Genomic DNA, 17,107 nt, shown 5'->3' with positions numbered 1-17,107 from the left:
CAAATACAGCATTGTTTGGGAAGTACTTTTTGCGCAGGAATTCATCAAGCATGTCGGCTGCAGGTGTGTACTAACACAGAATATACAAAAATTAGTTAGCTGTTTGGCAAAAATGAGAGCATCCACTTTTAGCTTGCCATAAGCTAGTGGCACATGTTAGAATATGGTAAGACACTGAAGTTTTGTAGCCTAAAATAAGATTAGCCTTTTCTGTACCAGGCTAAAAACTTTAGTTGGGTAACGCAAACCTTTAACCAACTAATAAGCAATAACATTCCATTGGGCACCTCCGCGTTTGTCCCAGACAGATATGAAGCACTTGCTTTTATCAGTTTAGACTGCACGCAAAGCAGTTAGGTTAAATCCAGTTTGTAACATGAAGTGATCCGAGGACATTTGGGTGTGCGTCATGAACATTCAGACAGAATGAATAGGCAGCACAATGTGATAATTCAAAATGTTGGAATATGTAAATAAACAGCTGTGTTTCTGTCTAAATCTAATACACTTCTCATGTATTTTGTAAAAATTAGCGAGAAATGAATACTTCAAAATCTAAAAAAAATGTTTTTGTAACCAGATAACACCTCTGAAGTGATTTACAAATAAATGGCAAATGGACTGCATTTATATAGTGCTTTTCCATCTGCATCAGACGCTCAAAGCGCTTCACAATAATGTCTCACATTCACCCCAATGTCAGGGTGCTGTCATACAAGGCACTCACTAAAAGAGGAGCAACAAGGGTATTAAGGACCTTGCCCAAGGGCCCTTAGTGATTTTCCAATCAGGCTGGGATTTGAACCGAGGATCCTCTGGTCTCAAGCCCAATGCTTAACCACTAAACCATCACCCCCCCTTACAAGACATATGGAGATGTAGAGGGCACACTCCAAGACCATTAGTCAACCCACAAAGCCAACTGCTTGTTGCCATTTGTAGCTAACGTGACTGTAGGATCAGAGCAAGATCCAATTATGTTTATTGAAAGCCATCATGTGACTTCCTATTCATATCTAATAATAACTTTTGGTCTGTCAGCTCCGATTCTGGCATTACAAAACTTGGAAAATCTTCCTATCTAGTCAGTGGCAGCTCATCCATACAGGCAAATGTGAGATGTACTACCACAGAAGGAGGAAAAGAGATGAGGGATTTTTTTTCTGTCACATGCTCCCACACGTTTCTGTCATTCTACAGCAGGGGTCACCAACCCTGTTCCTGGAGGGCACCTGCCCTGCATGTTTTCTAACTCTCCCTGTTCCACTCCCAGGCAATTAACTCTCTCAGGAGTGCTCAGCCAATTGAGAGCTGGAATACACCACATTAAAAAAAATCAGGTGTGACTTGAGTAAGTAGACATGGAAAACATGCAGGACAGGTGACCTCCAGGGACAGGGTTGGTGACCCCTGCTCTACAGTTTGTCCTGCCTCTGAGTCATTGTGCAGTTAGTGTGAAGTTGTGATTTGTGAAGAACCCATCCCTTTAGGATGACTTCATCCATGCTAAAAGATCACACTGACCACTATTACAGGCTTCATGCAATACTGGTTAAAAAACCCTTTTCAAACTGCAGGTTCATCATGCAAAGTCTATTACAGCTCCAAGTGAGTGCACTTAATGTTCTTATGCCAGACATAATACGGCGGACGGAGTTAGTCTGGTAGACAGCAGCCAGTCATATGATTCAAAACCAACATCTTCCAACCCGTGCCCAGCAAATAGTGTTTGAACTCTTTTTTTGTTGTTGTTGTTTGTTTGTTTTTTAGATTTTTGCAAATTTATTAAAAATAAAAAAGTAGGAAATCACATTTTCATAAGTATTCACAGTCTTTGCCATGAAGCACAAAACTGAGCTCAGGTGCATCCTGGTTCCACTGATCATTCAGTAAATTCAGTTGATTGGACATGATTTGTAAAGGCACACGCTTCTCGCAGATCTCAGTACATGTCAGAGCACAAACCAAGCATGAAGTGAAAGGAATTGTCTGTAGACCTCCAAGACAGGATTGTCACAAGGCACAAATCTGGAGAACGGTACAGAAACATTTCTGCTGATTTGAAGGTCCCAATGAGCACAGTGGCCTCCATCATCCATAAATGGAAGGAGTTTGGATCCACCAGGATCGAGGGAAAGATGAATGAAACAATGTACAGAGAATTCCTGGATGAAAACCTGCTCCAGAGCACTCTTGACCTCAGACTGGGGTGACAGCTTATTTTTAGGCAGGACAATGGCCCTAAGCACACAGTCAAGATATCAAAGGAGTGGCTGATTAACTGATTTCATCTGCTCAAAATGATGTTAGTGGCTGATTAACTGATTTCATCTGCTCAAAATTATGTTAATCAGTGAAATCACCTGGTGGAGTGGGTGGTTGGAAAGGAAAACCGCACCCTCTTGGTCCTTTCTGGAATCAGTTTTAGACCTCTGCCTGTGCCATTATTACAGCAAATTTGTACTGTAGCTGTTTGCTTTTATGTGATCATGAACTTTGATCCTGAATCTCAAAAGTGAAAGGGATCGTCCTTCAGCAAAAACAACCCATTTGCAAAACCTGGATTGAAATACAACCCCAATTCCATTGAAGTTGGGACGCTGTGTGAAATGTAAATAAAAAGAGAATACAAACAGAATACACGGGCATTCAATGTTGGTTTTCGGCCTTGCCACTTATGTATAGAATGTTCTTCAGATTCTCTGAATCTTCTGATTATATTATGGACTGTAGATGATGGAATCCCTAAATTCCTTGCAATTGAACATTGACAAACATTGTTCTTAAAATGTTGAACTATTTTTTTCATGCAGTTGTTCACAAAGTGGTGATCCTCACCCCACTGATGCTTGTGAATGGCTGAGCCTTTTGGGGATGCGCCTTTTATACCCAATTATGACACTCACCTGTTTCCAATTAACCTGTTCACCTGTGGAATGTTCCAAACAGGTGTTCTTTGAGCATTCATCAACTTCCCCAGTCTTTTTGTTGCCACTGCCCCAGCTTTTGAGTGTTGCAGGCATCCATTTCAAAATATTTGCACAAAAACAATAAAGTTTATCAGTTTTAATATTAAATATCTTGTCTTTGTGGTGTATTCAATTGAATATAGGTTGAAGAGGATTTGCAAATCATTGTATTCTGTTTTTATTTACATTTTACACAACGTCCCAACTTCATTGGAATTGGGGTTGTACATTCATTTGTTCTTCATTGTATTTTAACAGTCTCTCACACACGCATGCACACGCACACACAGAGGGAAACACACGCACACAGCACTTTATGGTATTTATGAGGTTACTTCCAATAAGAACAAATTGCTTGGCTGACTGAGTACAACTGAGCATTTTCACATATTGTCATCCAAACTGGTTTTTAGTAAGAAAATTTCAGTTAACTCATTAAGTGCAAGAATGGAGATATATTTGTTATTAAATATAAATATTTAGTTTAAATATTAATTAATATCTGTGTATATTTTAACATTTAGTTGTATCTGATATCACTTTTTCTCTTTCATTCACTTCTTCAGTGTTGCTGATACAGAGCTATCTAATATGAGAAACAGGTGATTTTTTTCCAGCACTTTCCAGTCTGCATTATAAAAAAGTAGCTTCACACTGTTCTCCCATGACCTTCTTCTGAATGTATAAAGTTTTTTTAAAAAATCAGATTTTCGATAATATAATTGACATTCTGAAATTAGGTCATTATGCAGCGTTATCATGTTTGATGTGGAAATGTCACTGCCTGAGACTTAATTCCTCACTTGGCATGAGAAGCCCAAATTTATTTTGCCAGAATTCAATACCGCCATTTACTGCTTTACTCCCTCCCTTGGTTTGACTAATCCTTTTTATACACCCACACTGACGACTGAAAGGAGAGAGAAAAAGACCAGCAATGAGATAGAAAGTGTGTGGGTGAGGGTGGATGGAGGTGCAGGGCCACAGAAGGGGAGTGTGGGAGAATGAAATCAGGAAAACAAGGACAAAAGCGATGAGAAGGCGAGGGAGTGGACACTGAGAAGCTTGACAGGACCTGATGAAGAAATTACTTGGGATTGTCCGTCTTCACTATGCCTCGACAAGGTTTTCTGCAGAAACACAACAGGACTGCTGTTTAGTGGGGTGCACAGCAAGACAATTGTGCATTTTGTGACAAAGCATCAAATTTGGCACACATATTCTAAATTAACTACTGTTTATTTTCAGATATGGAGACATCCTGGAGCTGACCTCTAATGAGCTACAGGGGTCAATAAAGAATTACAGAGGGGTCAAAATTTTAAATTGCTCCAATCATGCTGAAAACTATATTGAGATCTACCAAGCCATATTGAACGCCATATATCCGCATAGCTGCAATTTATTATGCACTAATACAATAACACAATTTTCTGGCACAAATGAAGTTTTAACAGTAATAATACGTTATGCAGTAACTGTGCGTGGTGCAAAGAATAAGCACAAATAGGCCTAGGACTGGCCTGTAACAACACAACAAACAGCTCAAATAATACAATCCTTAATTCAAGTTGGAAAAGTTGTTCCCTACCTTAGTGGGACGTCTGGCACTGAGAGGAGGCAGCTAGTCTCTCGTGATCTGGACAGTAGGATTTGAGCCAGCCGTAAGCAGGCCGCAAGGTGGTCATCTGTCACAGTGGATCTGTATTTTGTCTTGATGATTTTCATGTGTGAAAAGGCAGAGTCACACAGATAAGTTGATCCAAAAAGCGCAGTCAAATTCTGTGCAGTTTGTCTGAGGTTGTGGTAGTTTCTCTTTCTGCATGAGATTCCAAAATTGGACATTTAAGCCAGGTGTTGCTCTGGATTTCATCTCAATGTCATTTTGCAGTGTGAGGATCTCATTCTCACGAGCAAAGCTATCCAGGTTGAACAGCGATGCTCTTTTGAATGTTATACAGTCCACATCAATATTTTCCACAAATGGAAAACAGAGAAAAGTGAGAACAGGCTCAATGGAAGCAAAATCAGTAAAGCACCTGTCAAATTCTGACAAGACGCTCTGCACTTGCTCAACATAACATGCACTCTCAAGCTCTGCACAGTCTTTGCCTTGACGCTTATGTTCTGCATCCATGTGTGGAAAGTTCCGAAGATCACACTGTTGCAACCTGCTTGATAGCAGGTGTAACTTGCTTTAAAATGTGATCACGGAACTGATCATGTTGATGTTGTGTTTGTCTTTACCCTGCAGTTCTAGATTCAAGTTATTGAGCTTGTCAGTCAGATCAGTAAGAAAAGCTAAATTGAAGAGCCACTGACTGTCTTCTAGCTGTGCATATTAAAGCCTGAGTTGACTGTTTCAGAAATTCTTTAATTTCAGGCAACAACTGAGAAAACCATTCCAGAAATTTCCCTCGGCTGAACCATCGAACATCTGTGTGCAGCAGCAGATCTGTGTGTTCTGCACATCTCTCCACCAGCTGTGCATGAAATAATCAATAATCAATTTCTGGCTCGACAGAACAAGCAATTTTGTTGGCCACATCCATAACATCTTCCATATTTAAAATCTTCCCACACAACCCTTGCTGGTGAATTATGCAATGGTAATTCAGGAAGTCTGGGAAAGAGTCACACTGTTTGCACAATCCGATGAACCCAGCAGTATATCCAACCATCGCTGGAGCCCCATCGGTAGTTATGGAAATGAGTTTGTTGAGGGGCAGCTTGCTCTTATTAATAAATTCCATAAAAACTTGAAAAAATATCTTTGCCTCTCATGTGCCCTTTCAAAAGCAAAATGGTCAGCAGCTCTTCTTTTACATGCATGTTGATAAAAACCATTCTAATAAAAACACATAACTGAGCTACATCCACAGCATCAGTGGATTCATCGAATTGCAGAGAAAAACACTCACATGCCTCAATATCATTCCTCAGTTGCAACGCTTCTTTCACAATCTCACCATCCTTGAAAGATTTCTTTCTTTTTGCCAGAACACGGCTGACACCATAAGAAGCTGTGGTTGCAGCCTTACTTGTGGTATTTGGCTGGGTGAAAACGGCCTGTTGTGCTGCAAGCTGGCTTTTCAATTCCTGCAATTTTCGGGCACGAAGAGGTGATTTAGCCGGGAAGCTTGCATTGTAGCACTTGTGGATTGTCTTAAAATATTGTCTTAAAATGTCACTCCAAATTCCCTTTCTTCGATAATGCCATGTTTGCATTGCAGATAAGGCAGATGGATTTGTCATTTGAACAAACGAAAAAATAATCTTCCTCCCACTCTGGATGAAAATGACAAGTTTTGGATCTTTTTGCCTCCACCACTGTACGCTCGCCTCGCTCTCCACTGTAGCTCCTCACAACCTCTTGACCTTGCGCATGGGTAGATAGAATGAACCGTGGGAGATTTTTATTTATTTTTTCCCACCTTCATGCGATCGACTGGAAACCAGCCCGCGATCGACCGGTTGGGCACACTCAGTCCAAACTATACCTTTTTAGAATTGTTATGATTGTTCTGATCAGACAAATAATGTGGTATAGTTTTCAACACGATTGGAGCATTTTAAAATTTTGACCTCTGTGTAATTCTTTATTGACCGCTGTAGCTCATTGGAAGTCATCTCCAGGATGGCTCTATAGCTCTATGCAGATCCAGTATGGATGCTGCTCCATATTACATGGACAACGGGCACAGGTGCTGTTGCACCAGGTACCTTCTGCTCTGGAAATAAGAGCACTAATCATAGCGCAATAATTGTACATCATGGAAAAAGAAAATAGCTCATCCACTGTTTTTAATGACAGTATTCTTTGTCAGTCAGACTAAATAAAAAGTAAAAAGTGTTTTTGGTTGACAGGGATTTTTTTTTAGTATTTATGAGCTTTTGGTAGCAGTTTGAGTGAGTCAGAATATTGAACAGATTGTCTCAGAGCTCTGAATGAGCCTGCTGAAGCAGCAGCAGAGAGAGAGACCCATGTGAACTTTACAGGCTAGAGGATTGGCTGTGATGCAAAGATAGTCTAGAATAGGGATTGAAACTAAATGTGACACTCTGTAGTTTCAGGAAGTGGTTGTGAAAAATGTGGGCACATTCATTGACCTCAGAGAGTTAAAGAACAAGACGTTCTGGGGGGGCTGCTTGGTCCCAACATATACAGATATGTAAGTATCATGACATGTACTGGCGAGGCTTAAAGCAATAATCTGTATATGCCAAAAATGAATGCATATGTTGATGGTTCATAATATCTTTAACCGAAACATGCTGAAACAACAGCCACACTTGTATGCCAGAAGATCAGTTTAACATGGAAGACTAAGCTTGTCATGTGTGTAATTGAACAAATATTTTGTGATAAACCTCATTCATGGTGCGGCAGAGGATGTTTGGTGACACTTTATGAAGTTTTATAAGCTTGAAATGTCATTATTTTCCATCCCGGCCATCAGCCATTTAAATTTAAATTTATTTCATTTAATGTAGCGCCTCAAGGCACTTCACACGAGTAAGGTCTAACCTCACTAACCATTAGAGCAATATCTCAGAGAGCCTGTTTCCTTACCACTGTACCAAATTTTGCACCTTTTTCTCATCATAGCATCACCAAATCACATCATAATGCAAAACTTTTGATATGTTCCGAATCCTACATCAAGCCTTATATTAGATGATATGTTTTACTCAGACATGAAATTTTACCTACTTGTAGGTCATCTTTGATGTTCATCAAGATCAATCGCTTATCCCAGGTAATGACTTATGGGCAAGACCATTCACCATATTCATGTGAAATGTGGAGGCAATAAAGCACAAACTGCTACCAGGTAAATGTTTTGGGGTGATTTTTGTGTTTGCCCTTCCTGTGACCTTGACCTTATATTTTTCACATGCCAAAAGAAGTCTTCCACAAGTGTCTACTTGTTCACTTTGAAGATGATCCAAGATTATTTGCATGCTTTTTCACAGCTGTAGTGGAAAGCTGTGATCAAATAGCCAACATCCTAATCTTGCATTAAGATGGGGCCCTTGGACTCATTCAAAGAAAAGATAAAACCCATACAGCACGGCCTGGTATATCTCCAGGTACCAAAGAGGAGACAGTTTAAGCCATGCACGCTTGGATCTGTCAACAAAACCCACCATATTCAGGATTTAGAACTCCCCCAAAGTGCCTTCTCTGCATAACTGAGAATTCTTATCAGTTACCCAAAACTAGACGCCACTCAACACCACCTTGCACAGCTCTGCCAGATAAATCCAGGTCTAACCATGGAACAAGAGTGACCCCTGTGGGATGATTTGGGGAAGGACAGGTGATGGACCCCTCAAACCGTAACCACATTTGTTAAAGGAAATTTCATTTTATTGTTGTGACAGAAGAACAGAAAAAAAGAGAAAAGGAAACATGTCACTCTTTTCTATTTATGCATGAAAGTATTATATTTGATGTGTTACACTCTGTTCATTGGAGAATGTTTATTTAGTGTGTTCGTTTATATATATATGTGTGTGGTATATAATTCCAGGTAAACCAGCTACAAGATTTATTCTGCAGGACTTGGTTTGGTTTCAAAGCGGAATGTTAGAGCCATGCTGATTTATATATATAAAACTAGACAAAGGAAACTCCAGAAACTACGTTACCCAGAATTCTTGGGGGTGGAGCTTATTAACCCTTTAAAAGACCTTGCGCCCGGGAATTCCCTCTCTTATACTCTTATTCTCTTGCTTGCTCTTACTCTTCACCCTTATGCTTTCTCTCTTCTTTTCCGTGGGTCTAAAGACGCTGCCTAAAGCCGTTAAGATTTATGACCCTTTGTCTAAAGCCACGTGCTACTTTAAGACTCATTCTTGTTTGGCGTACCGACAAGAACATTATTTTTCGACAGATAACTTTTGCAACCTTTGTCAAGTTAAACGTGCTGGCGCATTTAACTTCCTTTTTTGAATTTTCAAATTAAAACCTTTTTCTTTTTCAAACTCCAAATTCCTTTCACAAACATTCTTCTTCTAAAGTCAGCTATTTTTGCATTGAATTCTGATTCGACCAAGCTTCCAAAAATACAATGACGAAAGATGAATTTTTGATTTTTGATAGAGAATAAAGACGCTCAAAACATTTATTCTGATGAGCCATCCACCAGAGCGCTGCAGAGGAAAAACATCCATTGAATGTCGCCATCCGTAATTTGCTCACTGTGATATGTCCTGTTATTTAACTCCTGCTAGAGTTAAATAAATATCTAATGCCACGTTCACACCGGGCGCAACGCGAGCGACTGCAGCCACAGGTTGCCATGTAATCCCTATGTAAGGACGCGTTTTGGTGCCAAACCGCACAGCGTGACGTGATGGAGGCGAGTGAAGCGACGTGAGTGAAGCGATTTTGAGCGTTTTGCGCGTTTGTGGTGCGATATTGCATCGCCTTACGTCGCGCTGCCCTCCTCCCCAAGTTCGAAAATCTGAACTTTTTCGTCTTGTCGCGCTGCAATGACCAATCAGGGACTGAATATGTAGTGACGTGGAGATGTCTGGAGTTTGACTGAAGATGTGAACATGTCCTGTATCTGGTAGCAGCCTGTGAGCAGGACTTATGTCTCTTTTGTCCTTTATTTCACAATCATGACAGAGTTTTTGGAGCGAACAGCAGCGGGGAGCGGAGTTTCTTTTTATTTTTATTTTACATGCGCGCGCGCGCGAATCGTCCTGGAGATTATTTTACTTATTAACTACACACCTGTATAAAGCAAATGGTGACTGGTTTCTAAACACAATTATGACAGAGTTTTTGGAGCAAGCAGCAGCCCTACTTGCAGCAGCGGGGAGCGGAGCTTTTTCCTTTTCTTTTTTTTTTTACGTGCGCGCACGCGCGAATTGTCTGTAGAGAATATTTTATTAACTACACAGATCTATAATAAAACAAATGGTTTCTAAACACAATTATGACAGAGTTTTTTGGGGGAAGAGCAAGCTGCAGCAAGCAGCGGAGTTTTTTTTTTTTTTAATTGTTTACATGTGCGCGCGCGAACGGGACAGTTGATCCTCAGACTGGGTCCCGCAGAGGTGGAAGGACCGCTGAAAGCGGCCGTCACCCAGACACAGCTCCTGCAGCAAATGATACTCTCTGTATTGGGAGCTTTTCACAACAACTCGCTCCGTGTGATCAAGGTCCGTCATGTTAACTTGACTGACAACCGGAGCCGGCGAGCGGAATGGAAGCTCCTCCTATTTGATGATGCACCGGGGCGAATTTTCGCAGCGAAAGTCCACCCAAGCAGAGCGACACACCGGGTGAAGGAGGCGCGTCCGTCGCCTGGCGACCCATGCAAATTTGTAGCATTAGATCGCGCCCAGTGTGAACGCGGCATTAAACGTGTGAAGTTGTCTGTGATTTTTTGTATGGTTTTACAGAGGGTGTCGGATCTGACCTGTGAAGCTTATCCTTTAGAAACTTAGACTGATTAATTAAACTGAGACTGATTAATTAAATTGAGACTAATCAATTAATGAGTGTTTAAACTCATAAGGACTTATCCTTTGAAATAAGTGGTGCCCCGATATAAAATTATCCACAAGTGATCATTTTCAATATTCCAAAACATTATCATATTCATCCTGTGGTTTTTCCCTACACAGCCTTAAATATCAAAATTTTGCACTTTCTTCTCATCAAAAATTCACCAAATAACATCATAATGCAAAACTGTTGATATATTCTGAACCCTCTTAGCAAGCCTTTTTATTTGGTGTATTATACAACATGGTTTACTCAAATATGAAATCTGACCTACATGTATGTCATCTTTGACCTCAAGGCAAACTCTGAAGGTCAAGGTTGATCGCTTATCCCAGGTAATGGCTTATGGGCAAGACCATTCACTATATTCATGCCAAATTTGGATGCAAAAAGCACAAATTACAGCCAGTAAAGTTCTCTTGGTGATTTTATTGTTTGACCTTCCTGTGACCTTGACTTTTGCCCTTGACCCTTTTGTGTGCTGAAAGGTATCATTGGACTGCTATATGTGAACTTACAAGCCTGCAGTATAAAATGTGTGCTGATTGTGTGCTGTGAAATGATTACAAATAAAAAAAAAACAGTCATGCATCCTGACTAACAAACATTGCATTACATTGCTAAAACGAAATAAAATTTTTTAAAAATGGTATTGTGGTGGCGGGAATGGTCAAGTTTTGCCTTGTTTTTTAGGTTTGTACTGTTTGAGTGCCGTCTTTGTGATAACCATTATTGTAGAACAGCAAAATATTACATTTCAACTATTTAACATTCTTCATCATTTACAAAACATTACTGAATTTGGAATTAACTGTGTAGCCAGTAAATCAACCTATATAGTATCTGGTTCTCACAGGAGTTTCTGATTTAAAAAAAAAAAAAAAGAGTGGAAAAAAGGCGGATTCTTGCAACAGCAAAATAAATAACTAGAATATAAAAAGTCGCTTGCTGTGAGGTAATACAGTCTGTTGCCTTTGGAGCAAAATGTTTTCTGCTAATCAATGTTCACATAAAACCCTGTGTTAGAGCTGCACAGCACATCTGTGGGTAAGAACTGTAAAATGGAAACACTATAAGGGAACACTGCAAATCCAACAGTAATGTACCAGGACGAAAATTGACTGAAGCAGCATATTGACAGAATTATTGAAAAAAGTTTCCCATTTTCCAGCAACCACACAAAAGAAAGTCAAATGACATTTATTGTGCATATAAAGCTAAACCAGGGATAACAGAAAAATGTCCATGAAAGCAAAGAAAATGCCTTGAATAGAAGAGGGAAAAAAATCAGTGCTGTATCTCACCCTAAATCTAAACAGCAGAGAGAAGAAAAAGAATGTAGGATGATAAAATAAGATGACACTCAACTAGAAATTGTTGAAATTCATGGGGGATGGGTTTGGAATCTTCAAATTAACAACTCCAGCTGATCGTCTATATTTGGCCAGTCACACACACAGCAGGCGTTACTGAATCACATATCTCTTCCACTTGTGCTGTTTCTAGCAGCACATCTCCTGTGCCCCATCCTGCGTCATTGGCAAACAAGGAGGTATCATCCCTCCTGCCTGCTTCACAGCTGACTGACCACCTCCTCATCGCTTCATTTTGTAGCATAATAAATAATGAAGGTTGCACTTCTCACAGAGGCGTCTGCTCACTGTGCACCCGTACCTATCAAACGCTGCCAGAAAGTTGAGGTAAAAATGATAACTGTGTCGAGTGCAGTGGGTGCAAACCCACTACACGTGTTTAGAGGTGAGGCACATTTTGACTGAAATGACACTTTATCCTCATGACAGTTCTAGACAGATTGTAAGATTGTTGTACTACTGAATGTTGCTACACATTTTTGAAACAACTGTAATATCGGTCAAAATCAAGAACCATGTTTAAAGCTGCAAAGTCACATTCAACAGTGTGACATTGGAATGGCAGTGGTGTTGATTTATACTCTGATCCTTGGCATAACCATTACAATACCAGCCTGGTCTCACTTTTTTTTGTTGTTGTTGCTGTTTTGTTTTTGTTTTTTGTGCCCCCATCATGAAAAGCACACACTTTTCCTAACACTTTTTTATTTTGCTATTTATAATTTTCCCCTTCTCCTAAACCAAGCCATAACCATAGTGTAAGTGTGTACCTTCCCCAAAGGTTAACCATGACCCTCCTTCACCCCACATTTTGTGCCCCCGTCATGAAATGAATTTGTGCCCCATGATGAATAATGCCCCATTTTCGTACCCCCATCATGAACCCATAGATTAATGTACTTTTTGTAAACCAGTCCCACCAACTGCTGTGAGATTGGGGTGTACAATACTCACCCATTCATGCAATCAATTTCCACAACTGGACTTGGGTCACTTCAAAAGCAAGTTATGTAGGGAAGGCCAAAAATCTTTTTCCCAAATGACATCCACCAGCAGCCAATCCCAGAGAATTCCCAGGATGCACTGAATACATTCCCATTGGTATGTTTTGTGTTGTTTCTCAGTTGGGCACGCCTACAAACTTCTAGAAGAAGGTGTCTTGGAGGTGTCACCATCAAATTGGCAGCACAGCGGCATAGTGGTTAGCACTGTTGCCTCACAGCAAGAAGGTCATGGGTTCGATTCCCACCTATGGCCTTTCTGTGTGGAGTTTGCATGTTCTCCCCGTGTGTTTCCCTTGCAAAAGAGATCTCGACCTCAACAGGACTAACCCAGTGAAATAAAGGTTAAATTAATACTAAAAATGCAAGAACTAACTGACTGTGTTTCTGTTAGGGTTTTCTACCTAAAGATGACAGGAAAAACTTTGTTCATGCATTCATTGTTAGTCGGTTAGTTTATTGCAATGGTCTCTTTGCAGGTTTTAACAAAAAAGCAATCAGGCTGCTGCAGCTGGTCCACAGTGTTGTTGTCAGACTCTAAACTAACACCAGAAAACTCTATATTACATCAGTCATCAGATGACTTAACAAGAACAATCAGAGATTTCTGACATCTGCCAATCTAGATCCAGATTGTGGTGCAAATTTGGTGAGAATCTGTGAAGTAGTTTTGACCTAATCCTTCAAAGCCTATATGAAGTGAAATCTTAATCCAGAATCCAAATCTGTATCACCTCCAAAACACAGTGGAGTCTTCCATGTGGTGAAAATTTGCTGAGAATCCATCTAGTAGTTTTGACGTAATCCTTCAAAGCCTATATAAAGTGAAATCTTAATCCACAATCCAAATCTGTATCACCTCCAAAACATAGTGGAGTTTTCCATGTGGTGAAAATTTGCTGAGAATCCATGTAGTAGTTTTAACGTAATCCTTCTAAGCCTATATGAAGTGAAATCTTGATCCAGAATCTGGATCCGGATCATCTCCAAAATTCAGTGGAGTCTTCCATGACCTATATCTATTTGTGGTGCAAATTTGGTGAGATTTTGTGAAGTTTTTTTTTTTTTTTTTTTTTTTTTACGTAATCCTTCAAAGCCTATATGACGTGAAATCTTGATCCAGAATCCGAATCTGGATCACCTCCACGATTCAGTGGAGTCTTCCAGGCCCTAGAATCTATCTGCGGTGCAAATTTGGTGGGAATCTGTGAAGTAGTTTTGACATAATCCTTCAAAGCCTATATAAAGTGAAATCTTGATCCAGAATCCAGATCAGGATCATCTCCAAAATTAAATGGAGTTTACCATGGCATAATATCTATCTATGATGAACATTTTGTCAAAATCCGTGCAGTAGTTTTGACATGATCCTGGTAACAGACAGAGAAATAAATGCTGAAGATTTTATTACGTCCCTGGTGGGCGTAACTAGCTTTCTGTGAGTCAAAGGATAGACTTTATTGTATTTCCAGTCTTTAAAGCAATACATGGTCTTGGACCAATATACCTCTTATATGATGAAAACCATATAAAGCATCTCGACCCCTCTGGGACAGGTTTACTGTGTGTTCCAAAAATCAGAATCAAACAAACTGAAGCAGCATTTAGTTATTACATTCTTCATCTGTAGAAGAAACATCCTGAATATGTGAGGTCTGACAGCTCGTTTAAATCAGGCCTAAAAACATTACTGTTTGCTGAAGAAGTAGTAATCCCGATATAGACCCTGGGGCGCAAGATTATCCCCAGATTAAGTAACGTCAAGTGTATGAGCGTCTACGACTCCCCTTAGACAGGGTGCCAGTAACTTCCTCAGCCGTGGCCAGGACCCATTTACAGCTGGATGGACTGAGACAATGTGCTCCAGCTTCCTCCTACTTCCAAAGACATGCAACTTAGGGGAATTAGTGGCTCTAAATTGACTATATGTGTGCATGCAAGTGTGAATGTGTTCATCTGTCTGTGTATGGGCCTGCGATAGACTGGTGTTATAACCTGCGTATACTCCACCTTACACCCTGTGAGTGCTGGGATGGGCTCCAGCCCCCGTGACCCTTGACTGGAGTAAGCAGACATAGGAAATTAATGAATGAACACACTACATGCAGAATTATTAGACAAGTGAGTATTCTGACCTTATCATCATTTCTTTGCATATTTTCCAACTCCAAGATTGCTAAATCTGAATACTTACTGTATTTAAGGCTTTAACACCCTAGAGCAAGATGTGCAGAATTATTTGGCAGCCTCTTTACTCAGGCAAAATACCAAAAAACACTGAAAAGTCAAAAATTGTAAAATACCACCCAGAGGGATGAATCAGTCTTGAAATTGCTAAACTAATTATCTGTTCTTGTTTGGATGCATTTTAATACAACCCCAATTCCAATGAAGTTGGGACGTTGTGTAAAATTGAAATAAAAACAGAATACAATGATTTGCAAATCCTCTTCAATCTATATTCCACTGAATACAACAAAAGACAAGATATTTAATGTTAAAACTGATAAACTTTATTGTTTTTTGTGCAAATATTTGCTCATTTTGAAATGGATGCCTGCAACACATTTCAAAAAAGTTGGGACGGGGCAACAAAAGACTGGGAAAGTTGATGAATGCTCAAAGAACACTTAATTGGAAACAGATGAGTGTCATGATTGGGTATAAAAGGGGCATCCCCAAAAGGTTCAGCCATTCACAAGGAAAGAAGGGGTGAGTATCACCACTTTGTGAACAACTGCATGAAAAAAATAGTCTAACAGTTAAGAGCAATGTTTCTCAGTGTTCATTTGCAAGGAATTTAGGGATTCCATCATCTACAGTCCATAATATAATCAGAAGATTCAGACAATCTGGAGAACTTTCTACACGTAAGTGGCAAGACCGAAAACCAACATTAAATACCGGCGACCTTTGATCCCTCAGGCAGCACTGCATTAAAAACCAACATCACTGTGTAAAGGATCTTACGGTGTGGGCTCAGGAACACTTTAGAAAACCACTGTCAGTTAACACAGTTCGTCAGTTAACAGAGTTAAATTGCAAGTTAAAACTTTACCATGCAAAGCGAAAGCCATACATCTACAACATTCATAAATACTGCCGTGTTCTCTGGGCCCGAGTTCATTTGAAATGGACAGACGCAAAGTGGAAAAGTGCGCTGTGGTCTGATGAGTCCACATTTCAAATTGTTTTTGGAAATCATGGACATGGTGTCCTCCGGACAAAAGAGGAAAAAGACCATCCAGATTGTTACCAGCGCAAAGTTTAAAGACCAGCATCTGTGATGGTATGGGGGTGTGTTAGTGCCCATGGCATGGGCAACTTACACATCTGTGATGGCCACAGCTAACCAAAAAGGTAGTTTCGATAACAGATAATCAGCTAACTGAAAAGTTTATCTTTTATGGAACTAAACTGATAAACCACCCAAAAAATTAGCGGAAGCTACAGCTAACCAATAACTTTCTGTGTTGTCTCTGGTACACTTGCAACTAACAAGCTGAGTCACTTCTGGTAGCATCAAAGATGACCACACACCCAAATGATGAGTCAGCACTTCTGTCTTTATGCACCCTGCCCACTGTCCACTGCTGGAAACTCCTGTTTACTCCATAGCTTGTAGCAGTAATGCAGCTGAAAGGAGCAGTAAACCTCAACTCTCTACGCAATAGCAGTGGTGCCGTGAGGCGGAGGTCTTGGAAAATAAAGCAGTGCTGACTTATGGTTTTGAAGTGTAAATAAAATGAATACAGATAGAATAACTCCATTAATGTCAATTCTGTCATTTGTACAAAGTTAAAATCTAACATATATCTTTTAATTTTAAATAATGCACTAGTTCTGAAGTTTTGTAACAAACACAGACAGATGCCAAAGGGATTATGGGTAGATGAACCTCCACTAACACTGATTGGTTGACTCATTCATTCTATGTAAAAACCAACACGTTAATGTGAGGTGTGTGTGTGTTGCTGTTTATATATAAATGTGCTTTTGTAAAATATGCCATTTTTTTAATTTGTAAAAAAATAAATAAATAAATAAAAGCCAAAACGATTTGACAACCGTCTGATATAACCAAGGTCAAAATAAAAAGAACACTGCCATCTACTGGTGCCCAGATGCTTAGCACTTAGGGCAAATACTGCCATGAAAACTACTGGCCAGTAGATGGCAGTAGAGACCCTGAAAACTTGCAGTTTTCATACGGATCATTTATTAGTAAGTCCCTTC

Source organism: Thalassophryne amazonica, chromosome 8 (genome assembly GCF_902500255.1).
Source record: "Thalassophryne amazonica chromosome 8, fThaAma1.1, whole genome shotgun sequence".
NCBI classification, from domain to species: Eukaryota; Metazoa; Chordata; class Actinopteri; order Batrachoidiformes; family Batrachoididae; genus Thalassophryne; species Thalassophryne amazonica.
This window is presented reverse-complemented; position numbering follows the sequence as displayed.